The sequence below is a fragment of the Balaenoptera acutorostrata genome, chromosome 10 (assembly GCF_949987535.1).
Source record: "Balaenoptera acutorostrata chromosome 10, mBalAcu1.1, whole genome shotgun sequence".
NCBI lineage: Eukaryota > Metazoa > Chordata > Mammalia > Artiodactyla > Balaenopteridae > Balaenoptera > Balaenoptera acutorostrata.
In genome coordinates, this window is record NC_080073.1 from 28,985,289 (window position 1) to 29,003,140 (window position 17,852).

The 17,852-nt window shown below is 40.1% G+C and overlaps 1 protein-coding gene across 14 annotated transcripts in view; it reads left to right on the forward strand.

Annotated features, from left to right (window-relative positions):
• The window catches only part of FHIT (fragile histidine triad diadenosine triphosphatase), a 1,493,627-nt gene that overhangs the window by 142,643 nt on the left and 1,333,132 nt on the right, over positions 1-17,852 (forward strand). The window contains exon 1 of one of the 14 annotated variants that reach the window (XM_057555630.1): positions 4,356-4,371. The exons of the other annotated variants lie outside the window; for them this stretch is intronic. The gene's annotated coding sequence lies outside the window, so the exon portion shown is untranslated. Of the gene's footprint in view, positions 1-4,355; positions 4,372-17,852 lie in introns of those variants that run through there. 14 annotated transcript variants of the gene reach the window in all.

The following is a 17,852-nucleotide window of genomic DNA, read 5'->3' on the forward strand; positions in this document are numbered from 1 at the left end:
ATAAATTTACGTGAATGCACTGCATAATACATACTGGTGAAGAGCATGGACTTGGAGTCAGACAGTCAGATCCTGACTCTGCCTCTTGCTAACTGTGGACTTGCAGCAAGTTACCTAACTACTGACTCTCTGTTTCCACATCTGTAAAATGAGGAATATAGCTGTAGCTACCTCAAAAAAATCTACCTTAAAAAATTAAATGAGGGACTTCTCTGGCAGTCCAGTGGTTAAGACTCTGCCTTCCAATGCAGGAGGCATGGGTTCGATCCCTGGTTGGGGAACTAAGATCCCACATGCCATGGGGTTGTGGCCAAACACTAAAAAAAAAAAAAAAAAAAAAAAAAAAAATATATATATATATATATTAGAGCTTATGCCTGCAAAACACCATGTATAGAAGCTGGCATGTACTAAGTACTAAATGATTGTTGACTGATTTGTGAGTTCAGTTTTGATGCAGTTTCTGACTTCTACTGGCTAGAATTTGTGACTAGACTGAGATAGTAGGGTTGGTTCAAAAGGTACAAGATGCAAATTATGTGTATATATCCCTAGGAGATCAGAAGGCCTCAGTAAATACTAGTTTCTTTCAGGTTGTGTTAGCATTAAATTAATAAGATATCCAAGGCTGAACTGGGCAAATGTGGTAGATCTATGATGGTAATTATTAATAACATTTGTATTAACTTTACAATTTAAAAAAGCTCTTTCAACATACATTGCTTTAGTAAGTCCTTACAACGTATATGACTGTATTTAGGCCATACAATAGTCCTGACAATCAGGAGGTAGGGAAGTGTTTTTTGGTCTGTTTGTTCATATATTCTTTCCTTCATCCCACCAGTGCATGTAGGTGCCTGTAAGGTGTCAGGTGCTCTGCTTATCCTGGTAAACAAAATGCATGGGGTCCCTGTCCCCACAGTCCTATCTTAGGTGATCCTCCTAGTGTACATTTTAAGTTATTGAAAGGTGAAATGTGCAAGGTAGGTATTTCCAGTGATTAATGTTTTATAGATGAAAAAAATTAAGATTCAGTCAGGCTGGTGAGTGACAGAGTCAGATCTCAACCTCCAAATCCCAAGTCCTTTCCATTGGATCCTACTGCCTGTCTTATAGAATATATAAGTTGGAACAAATGCCAGAGCTAGCCTGGTGTAGCCATTCATTTTACAGATTAAAGGTGCTGATGTTTAAATTGCGTAAATGAGATGCTCAAAACCATCCCTGCTTTAGGAGTAGTTACCATTCCAGTGAGGAAACCTTTTGACAGCATGCTAAATCTTTGCATGTATACAGCTTATTGTGCAGTAATATAATAGCTACCTTTTAATAAACTTTGTGTTATCAAAAATTGAGTGTAACATGTTTGTTTCGGGAGTGCAACTTCAGACCAGCAGATCAAAAGTTTTGGGTTTTGGTTTTTTTTCTTAGAAAAGAATGTAAGAAATAAGAATATTGCTTTATAGACATAAAACCTAAATGCCACTGAGCAAATCTACCATATGATCAAATCTGGCTTTCCTTCAAGAGTAAAAGACTTTCACTTCCTGTCACCCCAGCACTATCATTATGTGTTTAGACCTCGATCACCCACTGTTACGGAAGATCGAGCTCAAGCCACTCAAGCAAAGCAGTTGTATTTTGTAGATGCAGCGGCTTCTTCCTTCTGCAGTGTGTGGCCGCTTCTCTGCGGTGACTGAGTTTTAATCAAAGCAGTTGGAGTGCCCGCTCTGGGCCTGACCCTATTCTAGGCACAGAAATGACCAGAATAGACCATGCCCTTATTCTGATGTAGCTTATATTCTATTGGGGGACAGATAGTGATTGAGGGAAGGAAGGAGGGAGAGAAGGAAGGAAGAAAGGAAAGTGATGAGATGATGTCAGGTAGTGATGGTGCCATGAAGAATTATTCAACAGGGTGGAGTGACAGGGTGCAGGTGGGGGCTGGTCTGTGTGCCGTGTTAGGTGAGGAGATCCAGGAGGGCCTCTCAGGGCCATAGCAAAGATGCACCTGTCACAAAGGAGCAGCCATATGACTCCCTGGAGGAAAAGTGTCCTTGGCAGACGGAGCAGCAAGTGCAAAGCTCTTGAGGCAGAAATGCACCAGGCCTGTTGGAGGAAAGCAAGGAGGCAGGCCAGGCTGGAGGGAAGAATGCAAGGGGGAGCGATGGAGAAGAGCCCCGAGAGATAGCTGGGGACCATAGCAGGAAGGGCCTCGTAGGATTTTACTCTGGGTGAGATGAGAAGGTACAGGTGGTTTTTGACCAGAGTTGGGATGTGACCTGACTTAGGTTTTAGGAGGCTTCTGAGTGGAAAGAGACAGTGCAGAAGCACAGGCAGAAGCTGAGACCGTCAGGGAATTATTGCAGCCATCCAGCCAAAACATGGCGGTGGCTTGATTTGGGAGGTAGAGGTGGACTTGGAGAGAAATGGTTGGGTTTTGTTAATCTTTTGAAAGTCGGCCTGAAAGGGTGTGCTGATGAGCTCCAGGGTGTTTGGCCTTACACCTGGAAGAATAGAGCTGCCATTTGGGAGCACTATAATTTGTGGGCTCAGCTAGGTGTCTGTTTGAAAGACATAGGTACACTAATGGAGGTGGTTCCTTCAAATCACAGGGTGTGTGGAAATGCCTTATGACATGCGTTCAGACATGAATGTAGGTGGGATTATAAAATGTGTCCTCTCCTCCCTGGTACATGTCCCCCGCAACCCCCATACACTTACAGCATTTCTTCTTAGCAACTTCCCACCACTGATAAGATGTACTCTTGGGAGAGAACCAGTCATTTGGTGCCTCGTGTGATTTTTAAGTCAGTATGATACCTTTCCTAGATGTATTTACATTTAAACCTTACTTCAAACTCTGTGATGACACAAAGATTTCATCTTTTATGCTAACTTGAATCACTGACAGTGGTTGCCTAGAGAACTGTGCTGAGAAAATTTGTGAAGCTGGTACCAGGCTCAGCAGGGAAGAGGAAAACTTGATAATATCTTCCACTACAGGGACTAGGAGTGGCATCCCATACATGCCTAGTATTTGATAGCCAAGCTTTCGCTGCCACAGAAAGTACCGTTTTTGTCCCATCTCTCCCCTTGCATTTAGATATCAGCAAGTAGGCAGAGGAAATATTTTTCCTTTTCACTGTTTGAGCACTTGCCTCTGAAATCACACCAAGAAGACCACTGGCCCAAAGATCAGATTTTAATATCTAAAGGTCTTGAGTTACATGATATAAAACCCAAGTGCTCCAGAAGAGATAGGGCCTTTGCCTTAATGGGCAAGGCCTTTGCCAGGTCAAAATCCACTTTTTTTTTTCTCTAGCATTCCTCACTGATAGATCTACTGTAATTACATTCCCTTATTATGTGTACTGTTTCTCTCCCCTCCAGAATGTGAGCCACAGGGCAAGGACTTTACTGTGGATTGTTCAGTACTGTTTCCCCAGTGCACAGAACAGTGGCTCTAGGAAGTATGTGTTGAATGAATGTTGAATGAAATGCCTGAAGAAGCCTGAAGTTGTATTGTAGCCCAGAATTAAGGTAAAATGATTACTAAGGTAGCCACACTTTTTTGAAAGTGGAAAGCTCCTATTAGAATAAACATCACTATAGCTATGTCGTTTAATGAACATTGTTGATAATCATAGCAGTAATAATAGCTCTTCTTGAGCATGTCTGTGTGCCTGATCCTAGGTTAAGTGCCTGATGCTCATTATTTCCCTTGGAAAGTAGGTCCTCATTTGTTAGGTGAAGAAATTCAGACTTAGGGTGTCTTGCCCAAGGATATATTGCTAATAAACGGGAGGTTCCAAAGCTAAAAAGAAGACACAAAGATTTCTCTGTATAGGAAATCTTGCTTTCTAGCTGATAAATTGTGGTTTCTATTTGATAATAAATGTCTGGTTTTTACCATTAAAACCCCAAAGTTGTGGGAGTCTGGAAGGGCCTTTGGATTGGTTCATTGTTTTGTTTTTTTCTGCTAATTTCTGGTAAGAAAGAATCTGACCTTCTCAGTTCAGACAACTTTTCCCAAATGTGTTGACAAGCTGGTTGTGAGGATCCCAAGTGAGTGTCAAGTTAGAGAGGAAAGGAGAGTCTCATAACCTTTACACATAAACTCATGCTTTTGAGGAAAAATGGGTAGTTGGTGGAGTGGGAAGAGCTGGCTTTAAGGGAAGCAGATCCCACACTTTGTTGCTTTGCATCCAGGCTGTAGACCACTGTGATGGTTGTTATTGTAATATTTTCCTTTAAATTGACTCAATTCTGTTTACTTAATGTAGTTAAAACAGAATCTCTGAACCCCCAGCATGGATGGAAAACCAGCATCGTTTGCCGTAGAGTAACAATATATCAATACTGCATATGGTAAGAAGATATATATATATAGTAATGATAATAAAATAGAAAGTAATATATAATGAAAATAAGGCAATGTTATTTCATGTTTTAAAATTAAAGAATAAAAATAATGAAATATAAATCTAATGAACATACCAGAAAATAGTTTTCCCTGTGAGCAGAGTGAAACTGTTATTGATTAGTTACCAATACAGGGATATTTAGCTCCTTTTCCCTTATTTTAAAGAAAAAGCTGAAAAGATGGTTTTCGGATGCTAATGCGCGTATATGGAATCTAAAAAAACGGTACTGATGAACCTAGGGGCAGGACAGGAATAAAGACGCAGATGTAGAGAACGGACTTGAGGACACGGGGAGGGGGAAGGGGAAGCCAGGATGAAGTGAGAGAGTAGCATTGACATATGCACACTACCAAATGTGAAACACATAGCTAGTGGGAAGCAGCTGCGTAGCACAGGGAGATCAGCTCGGTGCTTTGTGATGACCTAGAGGGGTGGGATAGGGAGAGTGGGAGGGAGACGCAAGAGGGAGGAGATATGGGGATATACGTATACATACAGCTGATTCACTTTGTTGTACAGCAGAAACTAACACAACATTGTAAAGCAATTATACTCCAATAAAGATGTTAAAAAAAAAAAAAAGAAAAGATGTTTTTTTTCCCCCAGCTTTAATGTTAATCTGTACCAAGAATCCTAACATATATGGCATATAAAAATACATATGGACGATATATGTATATAAATATATTGTGTTTATTTAAGATATATTGTACATAAAGAAAAAATATATGTAGTAGTTTATGAAAACCAGGTTGTAATTTAACTTTATAGTAATCAGTGGTCCTTTGATTATGGGGACCTGGGTAAGAGGCAGTAAGCTAAGTCATTAATTTCCATTTGTCTCAGGCCAAGAGTGTTTGGCTGGGTCCTTCCTGTGGAAAGGTAGTTTAAGAAACTTGTGAAATCAAAGTTGCTTTTTCCAGCTCGCTCTTCCCAAGCCCTCCAGTTCAGGCCTGAGCTCTGCCATTGTAGAAAATTATGACTCCCCTGGAATAAAGCCTCCTAGCTCAACACTGTGGAGAGTAGAGCAGCCCGGGCTTCCTCCACAGGAAACCCAGACAGATGTGTATCCACACTGCTTTAAGGCATTTCTGTCCCATCAGTGGGAAACACTGCCCCAAACACATTCCCTACCCCTCAGCTCTCTATGGGGCTCCAGCTTGACACTGCTTCAAGCAACTATAATAAAGTGAATTGGTTCGATCTTGCCCAACTGTGTCCTGGGGCTCCTGTCATTCTGCCACCAGAAAGTTCATATGCTCAAAATTGGTTCTTAGGAGCACCGACCTTAGTGCTCGTCCTCTGCAAAGATATAATTTAGGAGTAATCTTGGTTAGATTATGGCAGGATCTTTGTGCTTCTCTCTCACAATCAATTAGAGATTTTGCAAGACAGAGGCATTATTATTATCACAGGCAGATGGTGAAATGTTACTCCATCCTTCTGTGCCTGCTTTAACTTCCTTGCACAACATCACTTAGAGGGTTTCTTTACAAATTGCAGTTTATTCGGAAAAGATTTAAAGCCCTAAGGATTTGGCAAGAAGCTCTTGGTTATGAGTGCATCTACTTTGTCTGTCAGTAGCAAAAAGGGCACCTCTGATTAATACTGACTTTGCCCTGTAAGCCAGGTAGAGAGCAGATGAGGCCTTTGTTTCTTCAGTACTGTTCTGGGGTAAGAAGAGGTTAAAGGGTCATCTACTTGCAGCTCCTGGAAGAAGGTTAAGTGGTACTGAGCCGAGGATGGAGGACTTTCTTGTGGTGGGCTTCCTTGTGGAATGAGATGGAAAGCTTATTAACCAGAATTCCAGGGGGCTGCTTCAAAAGAGAGAAAGACATTCAGACCAGTCTCTGCCTTGCAGGAGTTATACCCTGAAGAGAGGACATGGGTGTCATAAACACAATAAATGTAGTGGCAGGGAGGAAGCAGCATGGCACTGAAGGGAGCTGGGGTGAGGTGGGGTAGAATGAAGGAATGAGAGAGATGAGTTTTTTTTGTTTTTTTTTTTTAAGCAGCTGCTTGAAGGAAGGGGAAATAGATGGATAAGGAAGGAATTTTAGGCTGTTTTTCTGTGTAATGCACTGGCAAATCCCTAGAATCATTCTTCACGGATATATTGTTGGGCAGAGGCAGGCTTCAAGGCAGCCTGGGTGGATTCAGGTTAGCTGGGCATAAAGTCTTGTATGCATAGGTACCAGGAGGAATGAAGGATATAGACAAAAGTCCTTGTGGAGTATGTATCCTATATGTATGTGAGACAGGTTTAGAATTATCCCAGAGTAAGGAAAAACCAAGCAGATCATTGTGTTTATGGAAATCCCAGGGGACTTCCATGGACACTTAACAGAGAGGGGATGTTTGAATGAGGCTTTCAGTTGTAAAAAGATGTTTTGTGGTCGGATAGCTACTTCTCCTGTTCACTTTCTGATGTAGTATAGATATTGTTATAGAGAGGATGCATCCAAATCAGTGAATCCTCTGGCTGAGTTCCAGTAGATGGATGGTATAATTAGAGAATTCCTGCAGTTTTTCTGATAGTGTATGTTATATGGAGTCAAAGAAGGCTCAAGCCATCTACTACCATCTGGGCATATAACAGTTTATGCAAAACCAATCATCATGAAGCTGATTCTTAGTAAGCATGTACTACGTGCCAAATTTACTGGGATTGTCTCATTTTATTCTTCACAAGACCCCTTTTAGGCAGATACTAAGAGCATTCTAACTTAACAGGTGAGAATTGTTATAGTTCAGTCAGCCTCCAAGACTGTACAGCCAGTAAGTGACAGAGGCAGAATTCAAACTCCCACATCTGAGTTCTTAAACGCTCCAAGGTACTCTTTCACATTATAATCTCTTCAGAAATTCTACTGCGTCCTAGTTATTACTCTCTATCGAAAAATGTATATCCTCTAACCCAGTGGTCTTTAAACAGTTTTAGATCCTCTTCAGAGAAAAATACACACACATATATAATGCTTTTAAAAAATTTCAGAAGTTTTGAGGATCCCAGTCGAGTCTGGTTGTTGATATCTTCCGTGTAAGAGGAAACTAAGTCTTGCGGAGGTTAACAAAGCCTTCCAGATATTTCCAACATAGCTGAGTCAGACTTCCAATCTGGCTGTTCTTCTACCATGTAACAAGAATAGTAACCATTTCTTGTTAAGTACCTAACAATGAGGGTTGCTAGTCAGTGGAAACATACACTGGTGCAGTCCTACTGGTTATACAGTGGACATCCATTACGATTTGGTCAAGGGTGAATATCATAACTGCTCACAACCTTTTGAGGTAGGTGGTATTATGCCTGTTTTACAAATGAGAATCCCGAGGTTCTGAGCACTTCAGAGTTTATGTGTGGCAGAAGCTCAGTTAATCTAATTTTAAATCTGCTGCTCTGATCCACTCTCCTGTCCTGGCACTGAATGTACCTCCCTTTGCAAATCCTTTCCGTGTTCTGCATTATATCACATTGCTTCTCACTTTCTTTCTCTCTCTTGTTTCTCAGCCTCAGCATTATTGACATCTTGTTTTGGATAATTCTGTTGTGGGGGCCTGTCTTGTGCATTGTAGAATTCTTAGCTGTATCCCTGGACTCTACACATTGGGTGCCAGAAGAACCCCCCAACCCCTCACCCCCAGGTTGTGACAGCCATAGATGTATCCAGACATTGCCAACTGTCCTCTGGGGAACAAAATCACTGTCTATTGAGAACTGTTTCTCTCTCTCTTCTCCCTGTACCCTATACATACAAATATTAACATGTATCCTTGAGAGCTTACAGTGTGCCAGGTAAACTGTCAAGTACCTTCCATGCAGTATCTCAGCAAGTCCTCAAAACATCCCATCATCTTTTAAATTTTGTTTTATAGGTGAGCGAGGCCTAGATGCTTGGGTAGATTAGTAAATTGCCCAGAGTCGCACAGCTGCTAAGGGTGGAGCTGGGATTAGTCTCAGCTCTGTGTGTCTCCAGAGCCCTGGGCTTTATGAGAAATGTTTTCACTAAACTACTTAGTTGTTTGGAGCTCCAAATTAATCAGACTGAATATTTTTCTTGTTTGGGATTTGTTCAGCTAGCAAGCTGGAAGAAAATTTTAATGGAATTGTAGATCATATATTTCTTTATTATTATTATTTTTACATCACTGCTTTTTATTGTTAATCCTTTCTCACTAAAATATCATCATCAACAAAAAATTATCAAAACAAAATCTTGCTTCTGAGCCTAATTTCTTATCATAAATCTCATCTTACTGAACATAAAAAATAAAATAATTTCTTTGTAGGCGAACAACTACTTCTCTAAGTCATCTTCAGAAAACATTTTTCAGTGGGTGCTTTATGTGCCTCTTAGCAGGGCAAATCATTGCTAAATAACTTGACCATAATAAAGGCAATGAATTTTCTGGAAGTTTGAATAGGAAAGTTTTCAACAAAATAATCTTTTTCTGACAAACAGTATATATATATATATTTATATATATATACACACACATACATATATATGTATATGTATGTGTATATATATGCATATATATGTATGTATATATATATTTTAAAGGGGTATATGTACTTTAGTGCTCTGGGGCATTTTTATTTTTCTCAAAATGAGTTTCAACAACAACTTTAAAAATTAATAACATATTAAAAGAGGCTGGTAAAGAGAGAAGAGGGTGCAGCCTTAATTGAGCTTAATGTAGTAGGCTCTTGGGATGAGGTAGGCATTTGGTATATGTTAGCTGCTGAGTATCCGTACCCTCCTTCTTTGGACTACAGCATGTGGATTTTCCCTTGGGAAATAGCCTTCCCCCATGGTATGCAGTATTATTTTGTCAGTCAAACACCTTGCTCTCCTCTGGCCAAGGGGTGGTCATGTGACCAAGGCAGGTCTCTGGCTCACTCTCCAGGGATTCTGAATCTTGAGAGCTTTGATCCCAGGATGTAAAGTGGTTGCAGCTGATGCTACCTGATGGCAGTAGCCTGAAGAACTAACTGCCCATTAGTTCCTGGGGTCCTGGTTCCTGTTGCTTCTAACTTTAATTTAGTTTTACTTAGAATTTTAGGGGCAATTTGGTACACATGGAGTAAATTTCTTTTCCATTTTGCTGAAGTTAGGCAGGGTAATTTGTGTTGCTTGTCAACAAAGAATCTTAACTAGTACATTGATTTGATAATGATTGTGATGGTGAGGACTCTGAGTCACCGGAGGAGGAGGGGAGTAGTAGTATAACAGCAGCTAACGTTTATCGGCTATCTTATTTAATCTTATGAGGTAGATATTGACACATGCCTCCATTTTACAGATGAGGAAAATGAGATTTAGAAAGGTTACATTGTCTTGCCAAAGGTTACATAAGTGGCCTTATGTAAAGCCGGGATTTGAACCCAGGTGTGATTTGAGAATTCGAACTCCTAACCACTATACTAATTGAAATCTAGAGAGAGTATACTGAAAGCATACATTCATTTTAGGTCCATTTTTGACTTAATAAGTTATTTTTTAATCTCAAGAGGGGACTACTTCTCGTCTGTGTGTTCCGTGATGCAAAGCAAGCTGCAAAATATGAATGCTTTTTCTTGCCTTCATGTGGCAAATTAGAATAATTATTGTTATTTAAGGGATGTGAATGAAATGTGTTTAACAGGCAGCAAGTTAAATGGAGTTTCTGTTTTAAACCACAGAAGATAATGCTCTCTTGACAGATTGTGAGTGACAGAAAGAGAAGTGTTTTTAGCAGGATCCAAATGGAGATGTTGCAGGAGAAAGCATAAATAGCAGAAACAAAAAGCTCTGGGGGTTTGGTATGGAGTGATGTCATCAATATATTTTTACTCTTTTGGTTCCTGACAATAAAATAACTTGGGACCTTTACATTGTTTTTTGCCTGCTGATTTAAAAATGAGTGACCAAATAAACGGGAAAAAGAGAAATACCACCAGTGGTTGCTGGTGGCAGATACCAATAGTAATGGACTCCATATCTTATTGTTTATCATTAAATGGTTCTTACATGTAATTATAAATATATGTTATCCTCTTCCCTCATATGATTGTTGGTGCCTGTATCCATTCATTCGTATTCCCTCCCGCTTTATCTCTGTATAACACACACTCATAGCCAAACATACATATACGTTCTCTCCTGAGCATACCTGCACAGTAAAATGCACTTATCCATTGAGAGGCCAATAGCATTCTCTGTCGTGATCACTTTGTCAGCTGCTAATTTTGCCGAATAAAAGAACATGAACGAAAAAATTATCATTCACTATTCTTTTAGAAGAGACTAGTTATTTTAATACTAAAAGAGTCAAAGGCATAATGTGAGAATTAAAATGATCAAATATATTGAGCTGTATAAAAAGTCACAATTTTGTCTTTGTTTTTGTCATTTTGCCACCAATGCATGAATACTTTGTTGTGGATTGTCATCAAAGTATTAACCAGCTTTTAGGAGCAACTCTTTTAGTCCTACCCTCACCTGATGTTTGCTCCTCCGAAGATTTTTGGCAAAGGACTATTCCGTTTATACCTAAATACTTCCAGTGAGGTGGAACTCATTATTTATAAAAACAATCCATTCTATCTTTGGACAGCACTGTTGAAAGTTCTTTTCTATGTCAAATTGAAATCACTCTACTTGTAGCTTCTTTTGCTCATTGGTTACATGGGCATGATTTGGGGCTGAATAGAACAAGACTGGGCCTCTCAATGCACAATGTCTCTTTGAGTTGACAATTGCTGTCATAGTCATCTTCTCATCTTTCCTTGCCCCAGAGCTAAAATGGTCTAAGTGGAACTGTTCTTTCTGTTTTTCTGATTATTTGCTTTAAAGTTTAAAAAATTATTAAAAAGTTTTATTGTGGTAAAATATATATAATATAAACTTAACCATTTTAACCATTTTTAAGTGTATAGTCCTGTGGCATTAAGTACATTCACATTGTTGTGCAGCTCTCACCACCACCCATCTCTAGAACTTTATCTTCCTCATCTGAAACTCTGTATCCATTAAGCAATAACTTCCCATTACCCCCTCCCTGCAGCCCTTTCAACCACCATTCTGCTTTCTGCCTCTGTAAATTTTACTACTCTAGGAACCTCATGTAAGTGGAAACATACAATATTTGCCCTTTTGTGACTGGGTTATTTCGCTTAGCACAGTGTCTCCATGGTTCATCCATGTTGTTGCATGTGTCAGAATTTCCTTCCTTTTTTTTTTTTTTTAAATAAATAATTTATTTACTTTTGGTTGCGTTGGGTCTTCGTTGCTGTGTGCGGGCTTTCTCTAGTTGTGGCGAACGGGGGCTACTCTTCGTTGTGGTGCGCGGGCTTCTCATTGCGGTGGCTTCTCTTGTTGCGGAGCACGGGCTCTAGGTGCACGGGCTTCAGTAGTTGTGGCACATGGGCTCAGTAGTTGTGGCTCGCGGGCTGTAGAGTGCAGGCTCAGTAGTTGTGGCACATGGGCTTAGCTGCTCCGCGGCATGTGGGATCTTCCCGGACCAGGGCTTGAACCTATGTCCCCTACATTGGCAGGTGGATTCTTAACCACTGTGCCACCAGGGAAGCCCCTCCTTCCTTTTTAAGGTTGAATAATATTCCACAGTATGTATATACTACATTTTATTTACCTATTCATCTGTTGATCAATTAATGAATGGATGTTGGATTGCCTGATTATGGGCTTTTCAATATGCACATTCCTACTTATCAAAATCCATTTCACACTGCTGGGCTTAGAGCTATCCACACTGTTTCAAAAGTGGTTGCTGACTCAAGGTAGCAAATCATAATATCTGAATCATTCTACAGGCCTGTGTCTATTGCATATTATGTGAATAACCCCATTAGGTACTATGAGCCCTACTGAAATGAGTCAGCTCTGGATCTAGTCCTTGGCTTAATCCTTAAGTGTAGTGGATAGATAAGATATCCACATTTCTAAATTACAAAGTAGACAGTGGACAGTGCCATCAGAGAACTAGAGATGGACTTGATGCCAGAATTGAGAGGAAGCGCTGAATGCTTCCAGTTGAGAGGATCAGGTAGCTTTCAGGGAAGTTCTGGCTCTGGGGCTCAGAAAAAGAGAAGCATTAAAACATGTAGAAAGTAGGGAGTTCCCTGGTGGCCTAGTGGTTAGAATTCTGTGCTTTCACTGAAGTGGTTAGGGCCTGGATTCAATCGCTGGTTGGGTAACTGAGATCCCGCAAGCCACACGGCACGGCCAAAAAAACAAAAAAGTAGGGAAGGTATTCCTGATGGAGGAAGTAGCATGAGCCAAAGAGCAGAGTATGAACGTGTTCCTCACTGTTGCCTTATTTATTGACATTAGGCTGTCACATAGGGTGTTTACATGGCAGTGACCCATTGCCAGTTCATGGGACCTCTGTTATCTTCTCTGTCTGTAGCACAATGAATTGTCTTTTCTTCTGAGAGTATGCGCTTCTTCTCATTTTGTGGGGGGAGGGCATTCAAGTGGCCTTTTCTTCCTTTAAAATGATGCAGATAATGATAGTTTTTTTTTTATACCATGATTGGTCGAATAAAAATCTGGTGACTCAGACTGCTGTATGTGTTTTTAATGTAGTTTTTCTGGAGTGTTAAAGACAAAACTCTAAAAATAATGAGCCTGGCAAATATCTATTAAAGAATGAAAGAAGGGGAAGAGCAATAAATATTCATAAAGTGCTTACTATGTGGCAGAAACCATGAGAAACCTTTTACAGTTGTTGGCTCTGTTCTCTACATCTGTGTCTTTATTCCTGCCCTACCACTAGGTTCATCAGTACTGTTTTTTTTAGATTCCATATATGTGCGTTAGCATATGGTATTTGTTTTTCTCTTTCTGACTTACTTCACTCTGTGTGACAGACTCTAGGTCCATCCACCTCATTACAGATAACTCAATTTCGTTCCTTTTTATGGCTGAGTAATATTCCATTGTATGTATGTGCCATCTGTTGATGGACATTTAGGTTGCTTCCATGTCCTGGCTATTGTAAATAGTGCTGCATTGAACATTGTTTTATATATATCTTCTTGAATTATGGTTTTCTCAGCGTATATGCCCAGTAGTGGGATTGATGGGTCATATGATAGTTCTATTTTTAGTTTTTTAAGCAACATCCATACTATTTTCCATAGCGGCTGTATCAATTTACATTCCCACCAACAGTGCAAGAGGGTTCCCTTTTCTCTACACCCTCTCCAGCATTTATTGTTTGTAGATTTTTTGATGATGGCCATTCTGACTGGTGTGAGGTGATACCTCATTGTAGTTTTGATTTGCATTTCTCTAATGATTAGTGATGTTGAACATCCTTGCATGTGTTTGTTGGCAATCTGTATATCTTCTTTGGAGAAATGTCTATTTAGGTCTTCTGCCCATTTCTGGATTGGGTTGTTTGTTTTTTTGATATTGAGCTGCATGAGCTGCTTGTATATTTTGGAGATTAATCCTTTGTACGTTGATTCGTTTGCAAATATTTTCTCCCATTCTGAGGGTTGTCTTTTCGTCTTGTTTATGGTTTCCTTTGCTGTGCAAAAGCTTTGACGTTTCATTAGGTCCCGCTTGTTTATTTTTGTTTTTATTTCCATTTCTCTAGGAGGTGGGTCAAAAAGGATCTTGCTGTGATTTATGTCATAGAGTGTTCTGCCTATATTTTCCTCTAAGAGTTTTATAGTGTCCAGTCTTACATTTAGGTCTCTAATCCACTTTGAGTTTATTTTTGTGTATGGTGTTAGGGAGTGTTCTAATTTCATTCTTTTCCATGTAGCTGTCCAGTTTTCGCAGCACCACTTATTGAAGAGGCTGTCTTTTCTCCATTGTATAGTCTTGCCTCCTTTATCAAAAATAAGGTGACCATATGTGCGTGGGTTTATCTCTGGGCTTTCTATCCTGTTCCATTGATCTATATTTCTGTTTTTGTGCCAGTACCATACTGTCTCGATTACTGTAGCTTTGTAGTATAGTCTGAAGTCCGGGAGCCTGATTTCTCCAGCTCCGTTTTTCTTTCTCAAGATTGCTTTGGCTGTTCAGGGTCCTTTGCATTTCCATACAAATTGTGCAATTTTTTGTTCTAGTTCTGTGAAAAATGCCATTGGTAGTTTGATAGGGATTGCATTGAATCTGTAGATTGCTTTGGGTAGTATAGTCATTTTCATAGTGTTGATTCTTCCAATCCAAGAACATGGTATATCTCTCCTCTGTTTGTGTCATCTTTAATTTCTTTCATCAGGGTCTTATAGTTTTCTGCATACAGATCTTTTGTCTTCCCAGGTAGGTTTATTCCTAGGTATTTTATTCTTTTTGTTGCAATGGTAAATGGGAGTGTTTCCTTAATTTCTCTTTCAGATTTTTCATCATCAGTGTATAGGAATGCCAGAGATTTCTGTGCATTAATTTTGTATCCTGCTACTTTACCAAATTCATTGATTAGCTCTAGTAGTTTTCTCTTAGCATGATGTTTGACCTTGATACTTGGGAAAGAGATGATTGGTCTCGGAGTAGGCATCTGACCTGGTTATGCCAATCAGATTCTTTCTTCTAAGAATTTGGAATTTTAACTGAGAGCAAAAGATAGGTTTTAAAGCTATTTCAGTCACTTAAATGGGAGTGGGATGGGATCTTAGAGGGAGGTCTTTAAGTTCCTGCCTCCTATTTCTCTTGAGCTACCTTGATTCCTGTTCTTTTCAACTCTTGGTTATTTGATTCTTCCTTCAATTTTTTGAGCTACTGCAGTATTTTTCCAAGAAGTTCTTCTTGTGTTTGAGTAGACTTTAGGGCTGGTCTATTTTTCTTGCCACCGAAGTTAATGGCAATACAGAAATTAGAGAAACTAACTCTTTACCACATTTGTTAATGCAGGTGATAAGGTCTGCATCTACTTGGTGGAAATTATTATAATATTTAACTGTGTGTGTGTTTGATGGAAAATTAGTATTTTACCAGATACTATAGAGTCTTACTGTTTTCATCATCATTATCATCATAAGTATCATTGTCATCATAACAGCTCTTGTTTATACAGAACTTTCTATGACCCAACCACTGTATTAAGCACTTTGTGCACAAAATAACATTTATTATTTGATTACAACAATACCATCAAATGGATACTGTCATTCTACCTGTTTTATAGTTTGGGAAGCTGAGGCAGAGAGCCTTGCTTGGAGTCATACTTCTGGAAAGTGATGTAGAAATGATTTGAATCTAGATTTGTCACACTTTGAAGAAAGGTGATACTCTTACTTTCTGCTTTGTAGTACAGAGATGTGATTCTGCCCCAGAGATATTGTATTCCCTGCTTTATTGTTTTCTTTATGTTGAATATGGAAATGGGAAGGGGATAATGTTATATTTTTGGAAATTTAATATTCTATTTTAGTTGGCTTAATTATATTATCCCTTCATTTATGTAGGTTATATTGTTTGAGGAGGGTAGGGGTTAGGCAGTCAGGGTACCAAATTAGATCACTTGTCCTGAGAAAGCCTCTTTGAGGAGGTGACTCTGGAACTGTGACAGAATGATAAAAATGAGGCAGCTATGCAAAGATCAGAGACAGGGTGTCCCAGGAAAAGAGAAGAACAAGTACAAAAGTATTGATTTGGGAATGAACTTGGTGAGGTTAGAGGAACAGAAAATAGATTCACATGGCTGGAGAGGAGTGAACAAGGGAGTCAGTGATAAGAGATGATGGCGGGGAAGGCTAGAGCTGGATCATTTAGGGTCTTCTGGGCCATAGTAAGGAATATGGATTTTATTTTTATTTTTTTATTTTTTTTAAATTCATTTATTTATTTTTGGCTGTGTTAGGTCCCCGCCTCTGTGCAAGGGCTCTCTCCAGTTGTGGCAAGCGGGGGCCACTCTTCATCGCGGTGCACAGGTCTCTCACTGTCGCGGCCTCTCTTGTTGCGGAGCACAGGCTCCAGACGCGCAGGCTCAGTAGTCGTGGCTCACGGGCCCAGCTGCTCCGCCACATGTGGGATCCTCCCAGACCGCATGTGGGATCTTCCCAGACCAGGGCTCGAACCCGCGTCCCGTGCATTAGCAGGCAGACTCTCAACCACTGCGCCACCAGGGAAGCCCTGGATTTTATTATAAGCACAATGAGGTAGTCAGTAGGAAATTCAGAGGAGAGGAATAATATGATTTAATTTATAATATAAACGTGGATTTCTCCTTCTGGGAATGGTAGAGGAGCCAACAGCCCTCCTATAGAACATATAGAAAAGCTAGACAAAATAAAGAGGGGCTTCCCTGGTGGCGCAGTGGTTGAGAATCCGCCTGCCAATGCAGGGGACGCGGGTTCGAGCCCTGGTTTGGGAAGATCCCACATACGACAGAGCAACTGGGCCTGTGAGCCACAACTACTGAGCCTGCGCGTCTGGAGCCTGTGCTCCGCAACAAGAGAGGCCGAGATAGTGAGAGGACCACACACCGCGATGAAGAGTGGCCCCCGCTCGCCACAACTAGAGAAAGCCCTCGCATAGAAACGAAGACCCAACACAGCCAAAAATAAATAAATAAATTTATAAAAAAAAAAAAAAGAAAATATTTATTTAAAGGCATTGAACAGCTACCAAGGCAGCCAGGACTTCAGGAGCCAAAATACTGGAGAAAGGAAGTATACTGAAGTGACTTCAACAGTCTCACTCTTTTTCTGTCTCTCTTTTTTTAAAAAATGAACTTATTTATTTATTTTTGTCTGCGTTGGGTCTTCGTTGCTGCATGCAAGCTTTCTCTAGTTGCGGTGAGTGGGGGCTACCCTTTGTTGAGGTGCAAGGGCTTCTCATTGTGGTGGCTTGTCTTTGTTGTGGAGCATGGGCTCTAGGTGCACAGGCTTCAGTAGTTGTGGCACGCAGGCTCAGTAGTTGTGGCTCGCGGCCTCTAGAGCGCTGGCTCAGTAGTTGTGGTGCATGGGCTTAGTTGCTCCGCAGCATATGGGATCTTCCCGGACCAGGGCTCGATCCCATGTCCCCTGCATTGGCAGGCGGATTCTTAACCACTGTGCCAGCAAGGAAGTCCCTTTTTTTGTTTTTGAAGCATTTGTGGTTCGTAAATGATAAAACTCTGAGAGGCTAAAACACCCAATAAAAAGTCCCTGCTGAGAAGTAGGGAAGTTGAGCAGAGATTTTGGCAGTCCTAAGGATGCAAAAATCCTAAACAACGTAGTAGAAAACTGAGCAGTATATAAAAAAGGTATTATGGTATGACCAAGTTGTATTTATTACAGGAATGAGAGGTTGGGTAACATTAAAAAATCAAATAATGTTAGTAAAGAGAAACCATATGATCATCTTAATAGATACAGAAAAGTGTGTGATAAAATTCAACATCTAATCTAGACAAAAATTTTTAGCAAACTAGGAATATAAGTAAACATCCTTAAGAAAGAATATTTAGAAAACCCACAGCAGATAT